Below are 18,157 nucleotides of genomic sequence, written 5' to 3' on the forward strand. Positions count from 1 at the left end.
AAACCCAGGTTATAAATATGTGCATGTTGGGAAAGGGCAAAAAGTTGAGGTAAAGCAGCTGATGCAGCTTGCAGGCTGGGCTCCAATCACGGCCATTTTTAGACTAGTGCACTAAGAGATGTCTATATATTTATTTTCTATTGTATTTTCCCTCTCCTGCTCAGGAAAAATCCACTGGGGTTAACTGTGGATACTTTCCCACACTGGAAACCAAACTGAATCCTGACTTGGAAAGTTTAGCCCATGTTTTATCTGCATGAAGGCATATTCTTCTGCTGCGATGGGACCAGGGGTGGGGGGCAGTGAGATGTTGGGACTGGGACACATCATACTGTGACGCAACCTGCTCCTTCCTTGACCATTCCCCAATACATATAACGATCTCTCCTTATCCCAACATCTTCATCCAAGTGAACTAAGGTTAAAGTGAAAATAAAAGTTAAGCTTGAAAGAACAGATGCTCTAAAGCACAGCTTGTGTGTATGTTGGGGGTTGGGGAATGGGTAAGAGGGAGATGCAGTTCAGGAAGGAAGAATGAACCTTTACCTTTGTGCACGCTTCTGTGTGTGTGTGTGTGTGTGTGCGCAAGAGGCCATTGTATTCATATGAATAGCAAGATCTTTCATGCTCCAGCTGTTGAATCACATCCTTCTCAGCTTCTATGATCTTCAAGAGTCACAACCTGGCCACCATTGATTAGCTTGGGCTATAAAAAGATTATCTTCAGTGATTATCCTGTTGTGCCTATGTGGTGCGCTTTTCAGGCACAGTAGACAGACAGTTAAATGGATGTGACCTGCCTCCTTGAGATTCGTGCCCTAGAACCAACATTGCAGTCAGACATTCTAAAAATCTACAAGCAACTGCACACCTTAGAGCCCTGCCCTTACCACACTAAGGAAGAAACTTGAACACACTGTGCCACAACTCTAGCACTCTCAGGCATATAGCCCACTGGGGGAAATGTTGATGCCTCTGACCATTTCAGTTCTGCTTCTCCAAGGGTTTCTGGGATCTCTCCCAAGTACTCTCAAAGACCTCTTCAGAACTCCCTTAGCTGCTTCCTGGGGCTTTCCTCTCTTCTCATTACTCCTGACCTCCACCACTGCCTGATGCTAGTGGCTGCAGCTACATTCCCGATTTTCTCTCATGACCTCAGTCACACTGGTATAATCTCGCTGGGTCTGCTCCAGCAGCTGCTGCGTGAAGGTGAGGAGAGGATTCTCTTCCCACTGGCTTTATTCTTTATTGTTAAAGCACAAATGAGAGAGTTGTGTGCTTTCAGACTCTTCCAGCACTCCTTTAATTGTTTCCATCTTTCAGCTTTTTGTGCTTTCCTCCTCTTCTTGGGGTGAATCACAACTGCTGAAGAGCTGCACTGGGACAGAATTCAAGGGTCAAGCCCAGGGTTACAGCTGTGGCCAATATCAGCCCTCTTATTTGAGCTTCCCACTAGGGTTCAATGGCCTCCACCTTCCCACCAGACAGGGTGTCCAGAGAGTACTTATATGGTTTGCAGGACTCTTCCCTGGGAGTAGCCATAAGCTCGAAGAGTCTTTTCAAAAAGTTCTTTGTCCTCTTACGTGCTGAGTTTTCAATGATTTTATAGTTTAAGCTGATGTTCTTGCATCCCTTCAATGTAACTACTCCTTACAGATGTTCCATGTTATTCTTGAGGGTGCACTGTGATTGAGAGACATTCAGCCCTGCATAAAGTTACAGTACAAATTAATTATTTACGGTGGTAAATAATAAATGTTTTTTCACATTCACTTTAAAAAATGGGGTATTGTTGTAACTTTAAAGTGTTTACAGAGACCGACTGTCTAAAATATATATATATATAAAAAAAGAATAAAGTCAACGAGCAGCTTTTTAAGTTCTTAGGAGACTCTCCAAAATCCTCTTAAGAGCTTAAACAGGAACTCAAGACCCACAACGATTTGGTGCTGGGTTCTTCTGCCTCTTGAATTATCTCAGCAAGACGAGCTCTTGCTCACCTTGGCTGAACTGTGCTCACCCAAAATTAATATGTTGAAGCTTTAACCCTCAATGTAACTGTATTGGAGGTAGGACCTTTAAGAGGTAATCAAGGTTAAATGCAGTCACGAGGATGGGATCCTCAGCCAATAGAATTAGTCTGTTATAAGAAACACCAGCGGAGACTTCCTCTCCCCCCTCCCCTCCCCTCTTCCCATCTCCCTCTCCTTTTCTGTCTCCCTCTGAGAGCCACAGAGGAAAGGCCATGTGAGGTCTCAGCAAGAAGGCCACAGTCTACAAGCCAGAAAGGCATCCCTTACCAGAGACCAGCCCTGCCAGACCTTGATCATGGACTCCTAGTCTCCAGAACTGTGAGAAAATTAATTTCTGTTGTTTAAGTCTATGGTATTTCGTTTTGGTAGCCTGAGGAGATGAATACAAACCCATCAATATGTATGTAGTATTTGCTTCAAACAGACTAATCAAATCTACATTTCTTCCTTTGAAGGAAGAGAAGCAGAAAATCACATTCCAAGCTGTCTTCATGAAAAACAGAGAGAGTTGACCTAACAGCTCAAGAAAGGTAGCATGGGTGAGGTGGGGTATAAAAGACATTTAATGTAAAGCCCTAATCAGAGGCAACGTGTAAAAGCAGAGAAAGCCAGATACCTTGGAGTAAGGAGAAAAAAAGGTAATTTATCAAGCCCCATAAATGTTCATTTTAGAGCCAAATGCAAGTCTTTTTTGTCTGAGAACTATTTCTTGTTTACAGAATGAAGTCTGCCCTCTCTTGCAGTTCATTTATAGCTACAGATTTGGGAACTGTAGGAGAATTTTTAAGGCAGGCTTTTTCTATTTTTCTTGCAAATCTTTCCACCTAGTTTAAAAGAAGACAGAAATCTTTCAGGTCTTTACTCATGTAAAAACAGAAGAATCTCTTTGGTAAATAATTGGGTAACTTTTTCTGTTATATTTCTTCTCCCAGGTCCTTTGCCATCATGTTTCATGCCTGGATTCTTCAGTCTTTGTAGGACAGTCCCTTCTGTTTTACTTCTAAGGTCTTCCCTGTGTGGAAAGCCATATATACTATTTTATTTGTGTACCTTTATCTTTCCATATGTAGATAAATTACAAATCTGTGTTTTCATCTCTATTCTTCTAAGTTTAAGCTTCATAAGTCCAAGAGTTTTCTAGATATTTCTAACAGACTATCACATGTTAGCCATCTCACACATCCCATGTCCAAAATGGAAATCATGTTTTCCCCCCAAATTGTTCCATCTCATGTATTCTAAGAATGTTTAATGACTCATCTATCCCTCAGTCTCTCAAGCTAGATAGAATTCTCCAGGACACCTTCAACATGTCTCTCTTCTTGGCTGTGTTCAGCCCTATGCCCTACAGTCTACTCAGTCACCAAATACTTCACATATATACCTCAAAACTTGCAGTTCATGCTCTCTTACCATCACTGCCACTGCCTTAGCCCAAGTTTTCTTAATGTATTGCCTGGATACCCCACAACCTTCTAGTTATCTCCCAGCCTCAATGCAACTATGACTAGTGCTTCCCTACTTAGACTTATATTTCACTTGAGTTCCCATTGGCTTTTATCCTAAGCTTTCTCCTGAAATTATTGTTATCACAGTCACCTGTTATCCCTTATATATGAAATCTAATTAATTCTTCTCAGACCTCATTATCATGGCTCCCTTCAGCATTTGATGTTGTTGTCTGCTCTTTTCATCAAAGTGTCTACTCCCAGATCTTGGACCTATTTTCCCCAGTTATTTTTCTACCTTATTATTTCTTCCCATCTCTTCTGTTGGTTCTTCTTCCTCTGCTCACCCTTTAAACTTTAGAGCTCTGGGGAGCTCTGTGGTCTTCTCTTTTTGTTTCACTTGCTTCCGCAGGTGATCTTTTCTTCCACAGTTTCTGCCGCCCCTGGTAGTCCTCTTGATCCAGGCCTTTCCCTGAGTTGCACACAGTATTTTAAACTTCTAAATGAAAATCTGCAGTTCGACGTTGTCTCACAGAAACTCAAATCACAATGCTACAAACTAAACCCCGTATCTGTTTCCCTCAACCTTCTTTACCTTAACTATTTCTTACCAAGAATTCTTGTTGCCTACCCAGCTATACAAAGCAGACACTCACTCATTAAACTTTTTAATAGAGTATATTGCCTAAAAAAGAAAAATTCAGGTTCTTTAGTATGAGTGTATCTGGCGCCTTTGAGGCCCAGTATCTCATTCCCTCAGCTCAACTCTGATTTCAGTGGGAGGTATTACCTGGAATAGGCTACATCCCTTACCAGAAGGCACCACTTGTCTTTCTACCCCAGTCTTCTCTGAAGCCACATGCTTGGCCAAGGCCCAAGCACAGGCCAAAAAACCCAATACTGTGGGGGAAGGAAGCTTATATTCCCTGGGAAAATCCTCAACTGATGGGAGATGCAGTTCAGTAGAGGAGTGACCGAGCATGGTGCTTCTTTATATATCGATATAACGGAATTTGTCTATTTTATTGTTGTTGGACATTTGAGTTGATGAGTCCATTGACTTCTGTATCTTTACCTAATAGATGTGTTTCATTATTATTTCTAATAGTTTTCCTATACATTCTTTTGGGATTTCATATAAGGAACCCTATTGCCTACAAATATTGATAGTTTTCTTTCTTTGCAATCATTATAATTTTGTTTTTTCCTTGTCTTACTGTCCTGTGTAAGATGGTAACTAAAAAGATGATGATAGTATGTATTCTTTGTGTGTTCCTGATTTCTTAAAAATTGCTTTTAATTTTTCACCGCTAAAATGATGTTTTCTATGCTTTTTCTTCTACAACTATCTTTCATTAGGATAGAGAAATTCTTATCTATTTCTAATTTTTCAAGAGTTTTTTAAAATCATGAATTAATGTTGTATTTTATAAAACACTATTCCTGCTTCATATTGAGTTGATTATATGGTTTTTCTCCTTTAATCTGTGAATGTGCTAATTATACTATTGATCTTTTAAATTTCAAACCCACCTTTTTTTAGCACAACTGAGCTAAACCAACTTGATGGTTTTTACACATTCCTAGATTGGGTTTGAAAATTGCATTTGTGGTCATGAGTGAAATTGGCCTATAATTCTGATATTTGAGGCTTGTTACAGTAACCTCATATAAGTTGTTGGGGAGCATTTCCTTGTTTTCTGAAGGACTTTATAAAAACAAATATTCGCTACTATCTGTTCCTAAAAATCCCTCTACATCCACTGTTTTATTCGTGGGATGATTTTTAGCTATTGAACCAGTTCCTTTAGAGGTTATAGGATAATTTAGGTTATTTTTTCTTGCTTTACTAATAGCTTTAATAATTGGTATTTTTCTTCCAATGTATTTAACTACATGTAAAATTTTACTGATGTATAGTTGTTTCTACCATTGCCTTTACTATCTTTTGAAATTTCTATTATATCTTTTTTAGTCATTCTTGAGGTTTGTCTTTTTAAAAAACCTTTATTTAACTCTTCATTATAAATTCGTTTTCTAATTTATTCATTTCTGCCTTCATAGTTTGTCCCTTTTGTATTTCCTTTGGGTCAGTTCTATTTGGTTTTCGCTTTTTAAGTTGAGTATTTAGCTCCCATATTCCCAAGCCTTTCTTATTTTCCAATGCATTGATTTAAGGTTATACATTTTCCTCTAAGTATTGTTTTAGCTTCATTCTATTGGTTTTGATAAGTAGCACTTTCTTATTATTTGATCATGAGTACTTTCGATTCCCTCTATAATTTGGCTTTTACTGATAAAGTCAGTGAAAGGGTTTTTTCTTAGTTTGCAAGTATATAGTTATTCCAAAGAGATATTTTCATTGGTAATGACTAAACTACACTATTTGCAGATACGGAATGTGTTTTTTCTGATACCAGTCCTTGAAAAATTATTTAGACATGCTTTGAAGACAATAAAGTGTTTAATTTTTATAAATGTCACAGTATGCTTGGAATTTATATTGTTCTCCAGTAGCGGTAGTTGAGAGAAGGGGAATATTTTTACTTGTGTCTATTAGATTAAGATTATTAATTATACTTTTAAAATATTTTGTAAGTTTGTTTTTTGTCTTCTTTGATATATCTTATTTTACCAAGTAATTTAGTTATAATTTCTCTTTGTGTTGTTGATTTTTCTTTTATTTGTTTTGAAGTTGTGTTAAGGGCAAACAAGTTAAGAATTGTTAGCTTCCTGCTCACTTGGATATTATCAAGATGTAGTAATACGTTTTAGAATCAATATTGTTTAAAATGTTCATATTATCCAAAGCAATCTACAAATTCAATGCAACCTCTATCAAAATACCAAAAACTTTTTTCACAGAAATAGAAAAAATAATTCTAAAATACATATAAAACTACAAAAGAACCGTAATAGCCAAAGCCATCCTGAGCAACAAGAACAAAACTGGAGGAATCACATTACCTGACTTCAAATTATATTACAGAGCAATAGTAACCAAAACAACATGATATTAGCATAAAAACAGACACATAGACCAATGAAAGAGTGGAGAAACAAATCCATTATCTACAATGAACTCATTTTCGAGAAAGGTGCTGAGAACATACATTGGGGAAAGGACAGTCTCTTTGATAAATGATGCTGGGAAAACTGGATATCCATAGGCAGAAGGAAAAAACCAGACATCTCTATTTCTCACCATATACAAAAATCAAATCAAAATGGATTAAAGACTTAAATCTAAGATCCCAAACCATGAAACTACTACAATAAAATATCGGGGAAGCTCTCCAGGACATTGGGCAGATTTCTTCTCACCCAGTTAAAATAGCTTGTATCCAAAAGTCAGGTAATAACAAATGCTGCCAGGGATATGGAATAAAGGGAACCCTTGTACACTGTTGATGGGAGTGTAAATTAGTATAACCACTCTGAAGAACAGTATGGAAGTTCCTCAAAAAACTAAAAATAGAACTATCATATGATCTAGCAACCTCCCTGCTAGGTATATATCCAAAAGAAAGGAAATCAGTATATAAAAGAAGTATCTGTACTATCATGTTTATTGCAGCACTATTCACAATAGCCAAGATTGCAACTGAAGTGTCCAGCCGCTGATGAATGGATAAAGAAAATATGGTACATATGCACAACAGAGTACTAATCAGCCATAAAAAGATTGAGCTCCTGTCTTGTAACAACATGGATGAAACTGGAGGACATTATGTTAAATGAAAGAAGTCAGGCACAGAAAGATAAACTTTGCATGTTCTCATTCATTTGTGGGAGCTAAAAATAAAAACAATTGAACTCATGGAGATAGAGAATAGAATGATGGTCACCAGAAGCTGGGAAGGGTAGTGGGGTAGGGGTAGGGATGGAGTGGGCAAATGGGTACAAAAATATAGTTAGAATGAATGAGAGCTATTATTTCATAGCACAATAGAGTGATTATAGCCTACAATAATTTATTGTACATTTAAAAATAAAATTTTATAGTTGTAAAGTTTGTAACACAAAGAAGTGATAAATGCTTACGGTGATGAATAGCCCGTCTGGGGAAAAAAAAAAAAAAAAAAAAAAAGGTCTACCCTTTACCCTTTGTCTCAGTGGTTTCACCGGTAGAGTTTACCCAAAGGAAATTAGTCATGTAAATATGTGTGTTCAAGAATATTTACTGCAACATAGTTTATCATATGTTTAAAAGTTGAGATCCACCTAAATGTACTATAGTAGGAAATTGGTTTAAATGGTTCACCAAACAGTGGAATACTGGGCCACTATTATGAGCGATGTTGGCTCACGGGCTTCCTGATGTGTTTCAGTGAGAAGACGAGAACATCACTTATGTGATATCCCTGCCAAAAATGCATACACATCAGACATACCCACATTTAAGAATAGTCTACAGAATAACTGCCTGTATTCTTTTAAAATGTCAGTATAACAAAAGGCAAAGTAAGTCTAAGGAACTGTACCCATATTAAAAGAAACTAAAAAGACTTGACAACTAAATGCAATACATGATCCTGGATTAGATCTTGGGCCAAGGAAAAAAAATGTTACAAAGGACATTATGAGGCAATTGGCAAAACTTTAATATGGACCATAGATTATATCATAATGTTACCTCAGTCTAAGTTTTCTGATTTTAATCATTGCACTGCATTATGTGAAAGAATGTTTTTGTTGTTAGGAAATTCACATTGATGGGTTTAAGGTTAAGGGGGCATTTTGTGTGTAACTTACTGTCAGGTGGTTCAGAAAAAATACTAATGCATATTTATAGAGAAATAATGATAAAGCAAATGTGGTCAAATGATATCAATGGGTGAATCTGAGTGAAGAGTATCCTCAAATTATTTTTAGTATTCTTGTCCGTTTTCTGTGAGTTTAGAAGTATTTCAAAATAAAGGCTAAAAAAAGAAGAAAGATGTAGTAACTCTTTTTTTTAAATCTCTAGTGATGCTTTTCCTTTAAAGACTAATTTGTCTGTCTTTATAACTATATTAAATTCATTTTTCTTACCAATTTTCTAGCATAATTTTCCCCACATTGTACTTTCATCCTTTTTGTGTCCTTATATACTCAATGTGTCTCAGTTTCTTATGTGTGTGCATATCATATATATCTATATGAAATTAGTAGCATATTTTGCATGCTATTGTGTAGCCTTTTATTTTTGAAATGTCACGAATATTTCCATTTTTTAATATTTTTCCAAAAATTAATAGCTATATAGTATACCATTCCATGTATGTACCCAGCTTTCAGATAAGTTTGTTTTCCTTAAGTTTTTACTATTATGAATAACATGATAAACTTTTTTATTTACACATATTTACAAATTCCTCAGATTGCTTCCTTATATAAATTTATAGAATAAAACTTTCCCATTTAAATATTTAAAAAAATATTTAGAGCACACAGTCTTTTGAGAATATTCCCTATAGAAAAAAAGAAAAGCTAATACTTTCATCAGAAGTGTAAGAAGGTAGCCTGAGCAACGTAGTAAGGCCTTGTCTCTACTTAAAACTAAAAGACACATTAGCTGAGCGTGGTACCAGGGATCTGAGGTGGGAGGATTGCTTGAGCTCAGGAGGTCAAGGCTGAAGTGAGCCATAATTGCACCGCAGCACTCCAGCGTGGGTGACATAGCGAGACCCTGTCTCACAAACCAAAAATGTATAAGAAGGTGATTTTTTTCTCCACATCCTACTCAATATTAGTAGTATATAGTTTTTTTAATCCTTGCTATTGGGACAGGCAAAATTAAACAAATAAACAAAATAGAGTATCTTGGCATTTTATATATGGGAAATTTTCTGTCTTAATTATATCTTGTACTCATTTCAAAAAAATGTTATTTTTGATGTATAAGAAATCCATGAGACACCCTGTTCTATAATTTCAAAATATTTTTTAAAATATTTACCCTTTAATAAATAATAAATAACTTGTTATTTACCTTTTAATTTTGTTGATACTGTTTTTATGTACAGGTATTTGTTTTTATATTTCTTAATAATCTCTTTATTTGTGGCTTATCTCTTTGTTGTTACGCTTAGAATGACCTTCCCCTCTCCAAGATTACATAAATGTTCACTTAATTTTTTTAGAACTTTTATGATTTTGCTTATGACATAAGGCATTCCTCTGTTTGGAATTTATTTATTCACTTATTTATTTTATTTATTTTTTGAGATGAGTCTCACTCTGTTGCCCAGGCTGGAGTGCAGTGGCATAATCTAGGCTCACTGCAACCTCTACCTCCTCAGTTCAAGTGATTCTCCTGCCTCAGCCTCCTGAGTAGCTGGGACCACAGGTACATGCCACCACATCTGGCTAATTTCTGTATTTTTAGTAGAGGTGAGGTTTCACCATGTTGTTCAGGCTGGTCTCGAACTCCTGACCTCAAGTGATAGGCCTGCCTCAGCCTCCCAAAGTGCTGGGATTACAGATGTGAACCACTGCGCCCTGCCTCTCTTTTGAATTTAAATTGGCAAATTCTGTGAATACAATTTCTTTATCAGATAAGTAACCATATGTTGAATCATCTTTTAAAAAAAATTTCTTCCTCACTGGTTTGCACTTCCGCTTCTATTGTGTTTCGAAGATGTAAATATTATTCACCTGTTTCTAGACTTTTCAGGCTGTTTCATTGATTGCCTATGTGTTCTGTGGTTAGTGCCACACTCTTAAATGTCATTGCTTTATAATGTGCTTTTTTATCTTACAGTTCAAGTGCACATCATTTAAAAATTTTACATTTGGTGGATATTTTTGTTCAGTTGTTTATTCAGAGAAATTTTTAAATAACTTTATGAAGTTCCTCTCCCAAAATAGCTTTTTGGGAATTGGATTGGATTTCTATCAATTTTATAAATTAACTCAGGAATTAAGTCTCTCCAATATGGCATGCCTTTAGTTCTAGTTAACGAGGAAGCATAAATGGGACCTCGTTGATGCCATATGTATGGGGACTAGATAAATAGCACAAAGGTTTCTGTTGCTTAGTCTTGAACCTCAGGGAAATGAGGCATGGGAAGTGCCTTACAGTGACTTTGCTGCCTTTTTCCCCATGTAAAACAGTTCACAGCTTGTCTCATTACAGCAATTGTAAAAACACAGTCTGAAAGCAGTGGTGCATAAATGAATTATTTAAAAGTTTTGCAGCAAATCGTCCTGATCTGGCTTGCTGCTTCTTAATGCACTTTAAGTGAGCCCAGGGAGGTGAATCAGAGTGGGCACAGGGTGGAATGTAAACCAAGTTTTATTAGCCACAAAAAGCCACTCGATAACATTTATTAAGTATCAGAGACAGTGTGTTTAAATAAGTTTGATTCCCTGAATAATCGTCGACGTTGCAACCATCTTTTCTAGATAGGAACACTCCCTTGTCAAAAACATTTATTTTCTTGTCACTTCTACTAATATAATGGGCTCCTGGGGTTTTGTGAGAGTTTCTTAGCAAATCATGATTTTCAAAAAATTACTATGTGTCTCCAACTGAATACAGCTTTAATAACTGGGGAAAGGAAAGCCACACACATCATTGACAATATATCATCTTATTATCAGTGCCACATTTAGGGGCGTTAGCTGCCCTAAGAAAACGAGGAGCCACACACCCTCCATGTCCTTCCCAGTCCTTCCTCCAATGAGCAGTGTCAGTAAACTTGATCTTCCCCCAGTCAGCCTGGCCTGGGGCTAATTCCTTTTCTCTTTAGGGGTGAATCAGCCCTTAAGACCAAATAATTTATACCACAGTTGCCAAATCTTCCATTCCTATCTTTTTCTTTTTTTCTGCGATGCCAAGTGAACCGGACAGATACTCAGAATGTGTCTGAGCCTAGCAGCACCTTTCTAATCTGACATCAATAGGGCGAATTGAGGATAGGTGTTTCCAGGATGCTGTGTGGTACATATCTGCATTATAAATCCTTTTTATCTTTGGCTAAGGTCATCAGTTTAACTCCAGACAAAAAAAAAAAAATAACACAAAAAAATAAGTATGGCAAAGTACTCAGTGGACAGGCACCGGCTGATAAATATTTAATGGAACTGAGAGCTCACCTTAGGTATTTGTAAATATTGCCTGTTTGTGTGTTTGTCCTACTCCTCTATAACCAGAGGCTGCACATGGTCATGTGTAAGTGTGTGTTTGTGAGTTTATATGTGTGTGAGCCAGGAAGGGAGGAAGGGAGGGAAGAAGGGAGGAATACCGGTTCATCCATTCATGTCTTTTGTTGTAAACAGTCCTTCTGCTAGGGAAATGTCCTTATCACTTTTTCATCACTGCACACAAACTTGTGGCACTGCATTTCCAGAGATATTAGGGTAAGATTCCATTATGGAGTTTTCTAGTCTTTGGCTTTTACTGTCCATGTACTCCTTTGCAGCAGGGAACAAATATTTTCCTCAGTATAGTGACTGCCAAGATTGGTGCTGTCATTGAGAAGGAGGTTGTAATTCCTCTGGGTTTCTAACTGGCTGGGGCATTCAGGTTCTTGACTGGGACATGAGCTTGTTTTAGGATATTGATTTCAACTAGAGGTTATGAGACATTGAGGTTCATTTATTCACTCATTCACTTAATCATCTAACAAACACTTATGGTATAGCTACTTTGTGGTGGGAGTTCTGTTGGGTTCAGAGCTATATTCTCTGTTCAAATTGTTCATTTACTGAGGGGTTCAGAGTAAGAAAGAGGAAATTTGAAGTACAGGTGATACTTCATGTGACATAGGTGGTTACAGGAGTCTATCAGTACAGCATTGCGCCATTGACCCAGTATTCTCAGAGGTGTGGTAATGGAGAGGAGCTGGCAAAGCCTTTTGGAAGACATGGGATCCTGATGCTGAGATGCTAAGACCTGAACATTGAGTAACAAATAGTTAAACATGAATAACTGGATATGCAAAGGGTCAGAGGCAGGGGAGAACGTTGGGAATATTTCAGGAACTTAAAGTAGTAAAATGTGACTGGAACTCAGAGGCATAAAATGTGAGACTGAAGATAGAAGCATTTGACTTCAGCCTGCTATTATTTTGACTTAGCTCTAGAAGCCAATGTGTTGTATTAGAGATTTTGAGAGGGGAAATTACATGATCTGATTTGGGATATAGAAAAGTTGTTATATTATTTTATTTTATTTGCCAGCATGAATTCAAAGAGAGAGAAAGATAACTATTAAACACAAAAATAATTTAGAAAAGATAAGACCAGAGTTTGAGAGAACAACTAAATGGCTAATTGGGCTGACAGTTGATGGTCTGATCATGAACATCTCATTGGGAAGAGACAGAGGGTTGTGTGTGTATGTGTGTGTGTATCTGTGTGCGTGTACATTTGTATGTGTGTATGTTGTAATGTTTTAAACAAGACTTATTTTTTTTTATTTAATAGAAAAGAGAGGAAAGAGTCAAAGATGAGACCAGAGTTTCTGGTCTAAGTAACAAGATGGTTGCTACTGCTTGCAATGGAGGTGACAGAAGAAGCTTGCTTCAGAGGAAGGCCTGGGGAGTCACAGTCCCAGGGGCACAACCAGGTGGAAGTACCTTGTAGACAAAAGGATAGGCAGGTCTGGAGTTCAGGAGAGACTTTCCAGTTTTCACTTTTGCGGACTTTAACCGCTCTAGAGTGGAAAAGGTAACTAATCATATCAATTGTGTCTACCTTCAAGAGACCACTTAGGGCATCTTCATAAAAAGATGGGGTCCAAAAATCAAATTAAAACAGCATTAGACAAATGTTTTTATGCTAGTCTATATCATATCAAATATTGAGGTATTGGGAAATGTCTAGGCTTATAAATACTTTTTAAAAGTTTTTTTCTCTTTTTTGGCATTGTAAACTGGAAATAAATGATCATTAGGTCTCAATGAAGATAAATATTACATATTTTAAAAGATTCTTAATTCCCGGTAACATGGGACACTTTTGCATTAAGTATTTACTTAAAAAGGGATTTGTTATCTTAGGACACTGCACACCATTAAAAAGGAAGTTACTGTCACAGGGAATTTGAGGCCTCTGGCATCAATCAAAGCAAAAATGCTTGACTTTTTTTAATGTAGTTGAACTTAATGGAGAAATTCAGAAACTAAATAAAGGAAAATTGATCTAAGTTGACATCCTTTTCCCAGAAGTTTCTGTTAGAAGTGGGAATGAGTTTTGGGACTCCTGGAAGAGTTAAAATAGCAGATAATACCTAATAGTACATTATTATTGAGTAAAGAAACAAACAAGGGAAATCCTTCTCTATGTGTGTAGGTATTTCACAATTTCTCTTCCTCTTCATATTCACTTTTGCTCCTGGTTGGCACCGTCTTGGTCTGACTGCATCTGTAGCACCACTCTCACTAACACCTTTTCATTTTATTCGCAACGTTGGAGCGTGTACTCTGGTTTTCTGAAGATTTGACTTATTAAGGTTTTGAGGTCTATTCTCCACCTCTGAGGTGACATGAGAGCAGTGGGTGTGGGTCAGAGGATGGGGTGAGTCCAGGAGGTGATAAGAAAATGCAAGGAGGAAGAGAAAGGATTCATTCAATGATGAAGTGGATAAGGCCAGTGTCTGCTCAGAGAATTAGAGAGATCATGGTCCTTCCCCAAAGATACAGGGGGTGCATAGCAACCCAGCAACCTGCATTCAGCGGAAGAAAAAGACTTACAAGTGGATCAGGAGTTCCCCATGGGAGAGCACTGCCCTCTTTGTGCAGGCTTCTGGGGAGTGAAAAATTCGCAGATAAGATTATGTGTATTTCCCATAGGCAACCTGATGGTTTGAAGTTTTATACATTGTGAAAAGACTAAATCTTGGTAATAAATGTATACATGATGCATCATTAATAGCTAACTTTAGAAGAAAAAACACACTAATACATTTTTGTGTAGTGTACAATAAAAGCTACCCTGAACAAATGAGGTATTAGTCAGTTTTTGCGTTGCTATAAAGAAATACCTGAGACTGAGTAATTAATAAAGGAAAGAGGTTTAATTGGTTCACAGTTCCACAGGCTGTACAGGAAACATGATGCTCCCATCTGCTCAGCTTCTGGGGAGGCCTCAGGAAACTATCAATCATGGTAGAAGGCAAAGGGGAAGCAGTCAGGTCACATGGCCAGAGCAACAAGAGGCAGAGGGAGGAGGTGCTATACACTTTTAAACAACCAGATCTTGTGAGAACTCTATCACTATGTAGTACTAAGTGGGGATGATGGTACTAAACCATTCATAAGAAACTGCCTCAATGATTCAATCACTTCCCACCATGCCCCACTTCCAACATTTGGGATTATAATTCAACCTGAGATTTGAGTGGGAGCATGAATCCAAACCATGTCACACACTTACCCCACAATAGCAAATATTTTCCAAATAATTAATTACCAATTCTTCAGTAGTATGGTTTCAATTGGAGTCTAACTTTTCCTCATAATCCTTAACATCACTTTCAGTGAGCAGTGTCTGCATGTGGCATGGGTGAAAGCCTGGAAGTCTTGACCTCTTTAGCACCTTTGACTCAGTGGGATTTCAAGGCATATTGAAAACTACTCTGGTTTTATGCTGAAAGTTAAATAAATAGCTTTGCTTGAATTATCAGGCAAAAGCTTTTGGCAAATAGTTGTTGAGTTCTTACATGATTGTCCTTCATGAAATTTATATCAATGACACCAAAATCTCTACTTTAGAAAATTCTAGAGGTCTTCAAAGGATTTTACAAGTTTTACCAGTTTTAATTATCATAACTGAGTTATGCCTAATTTTTGTTTGTGTATATAATCATAATATGTAAAATTATATAATGTCAGATTGTAATGTAATATTTTAAAAATATATTTAAAACAAGGATGAAATGTTTCCAAATACAAAATAACTCAACTGAGGCAACAATGGCATGAGCAGATTGCTTTTACAACAACCAAGTCAGTACACAGCTGACTCACTTTTCCATCTGGTAATTTTTTTAATTGTACTTATAGATAGGTAAAACATGCAAATGATAAGTAATTCCAAGAACCCAAAATAGTGAAAAGTGAGTTTCCTGGTTCTCCTTTCTAGGGGCATAACTCTTACCAATGAGTCTCATGTATTTCCACACACATTCTCAATGTATAAATATACACTTTTATATCTTTTATATAACATGCTTTGTATTTTATAAACATACTCAGTTTTTGTACCTTTTTTCACTTATTCGTTTCTCAAGAAAATCTGTTCATTTTAGTGCATGTAATTGACTCATGCCATTTTGCACTTGAAGAGTTTTGTATCATATGAATTTGCCATAATGTATATAACCTTAATTAATCTTTTACGAATCAAATTTTATTAACAGATAATCCTTTATTGGTGGAGATTTTGATTGTTTCTTTTACTTTTTGTTTTTTGTATTTTTGTCAATGACAATGCAACACCAGTCATTCTTATCCATACATTATCATACCTATATATGTGTGCATCTTCAGGGTAAATTCCCAGAAGTAAAATTACAGGGTCAAGCAAATAAACACTTTTGATTTTGGTTTTGATAGATACTGATAGATTGTCTTCTATAGATATTGTACCAATATATACTTCTACCAAGTTTGTATGAGAACACCACTTTCACCAAATAGGTACAGTGTGTAATCAGCTTGTTTGATCTTTGTCAAACTTGTGGGTGAAAAATAAATGCCATCTGAGGGCTTAAATTTTATGTTTCACTGTTTATGAAGGAACTTTCTTTACATATTTTTGAAAATTGTTTCTCTTTTGTTAAGAACTATCTGTTCATGTTCCTTGCCTAGTTTCTCTATTGGTTTTTAAAAACTGAATCATAGGAGCTCTTTACACTGATAAGAATTTATCGTATTCTCTGTGACATGTATTTTAAATGCAGTTTCCCAGTTTCATTTGATTTTTGATCTTAATTATGGTGACTTCTTTTAGATAAGATTTTGAAAGTATATTTTCTTAGGTTTCCTTTGGTAGTTTCTGGGTTTTGTGGCATAGTTTTAAAGGCATTTTCTACTTTGAAAAAATGTTTAAACCTTCCATATTTCTTTTATTTAGCTCTCTGTTCATTTTCATGATAAAATCTTTGATCCATTTGGCATTTATTTTGGAATATGGTATAAGTTAGAGATCCAATTTTACCATATGGCTTATCAGGGGCATTAACATAAATTATTAAACAAATCCATCTTTTCTCTGCTGATCTACTAATGACAACTTTTTTATATATATACTTAATTTTAACATGTACTAGGTCTGTGTCTGCACTTTCTATTCTATTCCATTAATCTGTCCCTCTATTAGTTGGACATTTGTTCTTTTAAATATGTGTGTGTGTGTGTGTGCGCGCGCATTTGTAATATGATGTATCTGCTACAGCTAGTTCTCTTAATTCCTTTTAATTTTGAAATTTCTTGGTTATTCATTCTTGTTTCTTTTTCCAAATGGATAATAAACTCAGTGAATTTACTTCTAAATATCAGTTATTTTTATTTTATCACAGGTGTAATTTTAGTTTAAGGAGAAATTGTGTCTTTATGATATTTAGTCTTTCTCTTCCCAAAGATTTTATTTGTTCCTTTTGTTCAAGTCTTCCTTTTGCTCCACAGTATGTCTTTTATAGATTATAAATTCTGTTTGTCTTGTTTTTTCCTTAAAATTTTTATGGCTTTTTTTTTTGTGATTTGGATATGTTTTCTTCCATATCTTGTAATTTGTTGTTTTTTCTATATGGGAAGGTGGTAGATTTGGATTTTTTTTTTTAACTCATCCACATTTCTGTATTATCTCATTGTTTGGAATATATCATTCTGTTAAGTCTTTGTGGTTTTCCATGTGCACAATCATAACATCTAAAAATAATGGTAATTCTATCTTGTATTTCCCCATTTGAATAATGTTTACCTATTTTTTTCTTGCTTTATTACTATGGCTAGTGCCTCCAGAATGGTCATAAATAATGGTGATGATATTTAACATCTTGGTGGTGTTCTGGATTTTACTGGTAATACATCTAATATGATATGGCATTGACCTTCATTGAAATACATGTACGCCAATTTCCATTTTGTTACAAAATGTTAATCTTTCTGATTTTATATAAGACATTTGTATATTTCTTTTTTATCTCATTTTATTTTCTAAATCAAGACTTGATATAAAATTTTGCCTTGTCAGCACCTACAGAGATTTGATGATATTTTCCCTTTTAATCTATCAATATGGAACATTATTGTTGCATCACTGGAATAAACTCTACTTGGTCAAGATGAATTCTCTGCATGAATTGTTAGAGTCTTTCTAATTATATATTACTTGGGATTTATTTTAATATTTCCAAGAGAGGTTGATCTGCACTGTTCTTTTCATTCATTTTAAGGCTTTAATGTGATATGTTTGCTTCATAAAAATAGTATAGATGTATTAATTTTTACTATTCTCAAATGCTATCCTATAGTCCATTATTTCCATGGAGGAAACTAAAAGGTATTTTCTCTGTTTTTAGGGCATGGAGTTTAATACATACGAATAAGATCCCCCCAAACAGGTTCCAATAAACTTACATCATTAACCAATTGTTAGTAATTTCTTGCTTACTCTTCCAGAAAAATTTTTGGTATATAAAGAAAAAAATTAATATATACATTTTCAGTGGCGGCATGCTATTTA

General features: G+C 35.8%; 1 long non-coding RNA gene across 1 annotated transcript in view; it reads left to right on the forward strand.

Moving 5' to 3' along the window:
- The first annotated feature begins 2,241 nt into the window (after positions 1–2,241).
- The window catches only part of LOC140713336 (uncharacterized), a 200,259-nt gene continuing 184,343 nt past the window's right edge, over positions 2,242–18,157 (forward strand). The window contains exon 1 of the long non-coding RNA XR_012095340.1: positions 2,242–2,351. This is a non-coding gene — a long non-coding RNA (uncharacterized lncRNA). The remainder of the gene's footprint in view (positions 2,352–18,157) is intronic.

The sequence above is a fragment of the Chlorocebus sabaeus genome, chromosome 14 (genome assembly GCF_047675955.1).
Source record: "Chlorocebus sabaeus isolate Y175 chromosome 14, mChlSab1.0.hap1, whole genome shotgun sequence".
Classification (NCBI taxonomy): domain Eukaryota; kingdom Metazoa; phylum Chordata; class Mammalia; order Primates; family Cercopithecidae; genus Chlorocebus; species Chlorocebus sabaeus.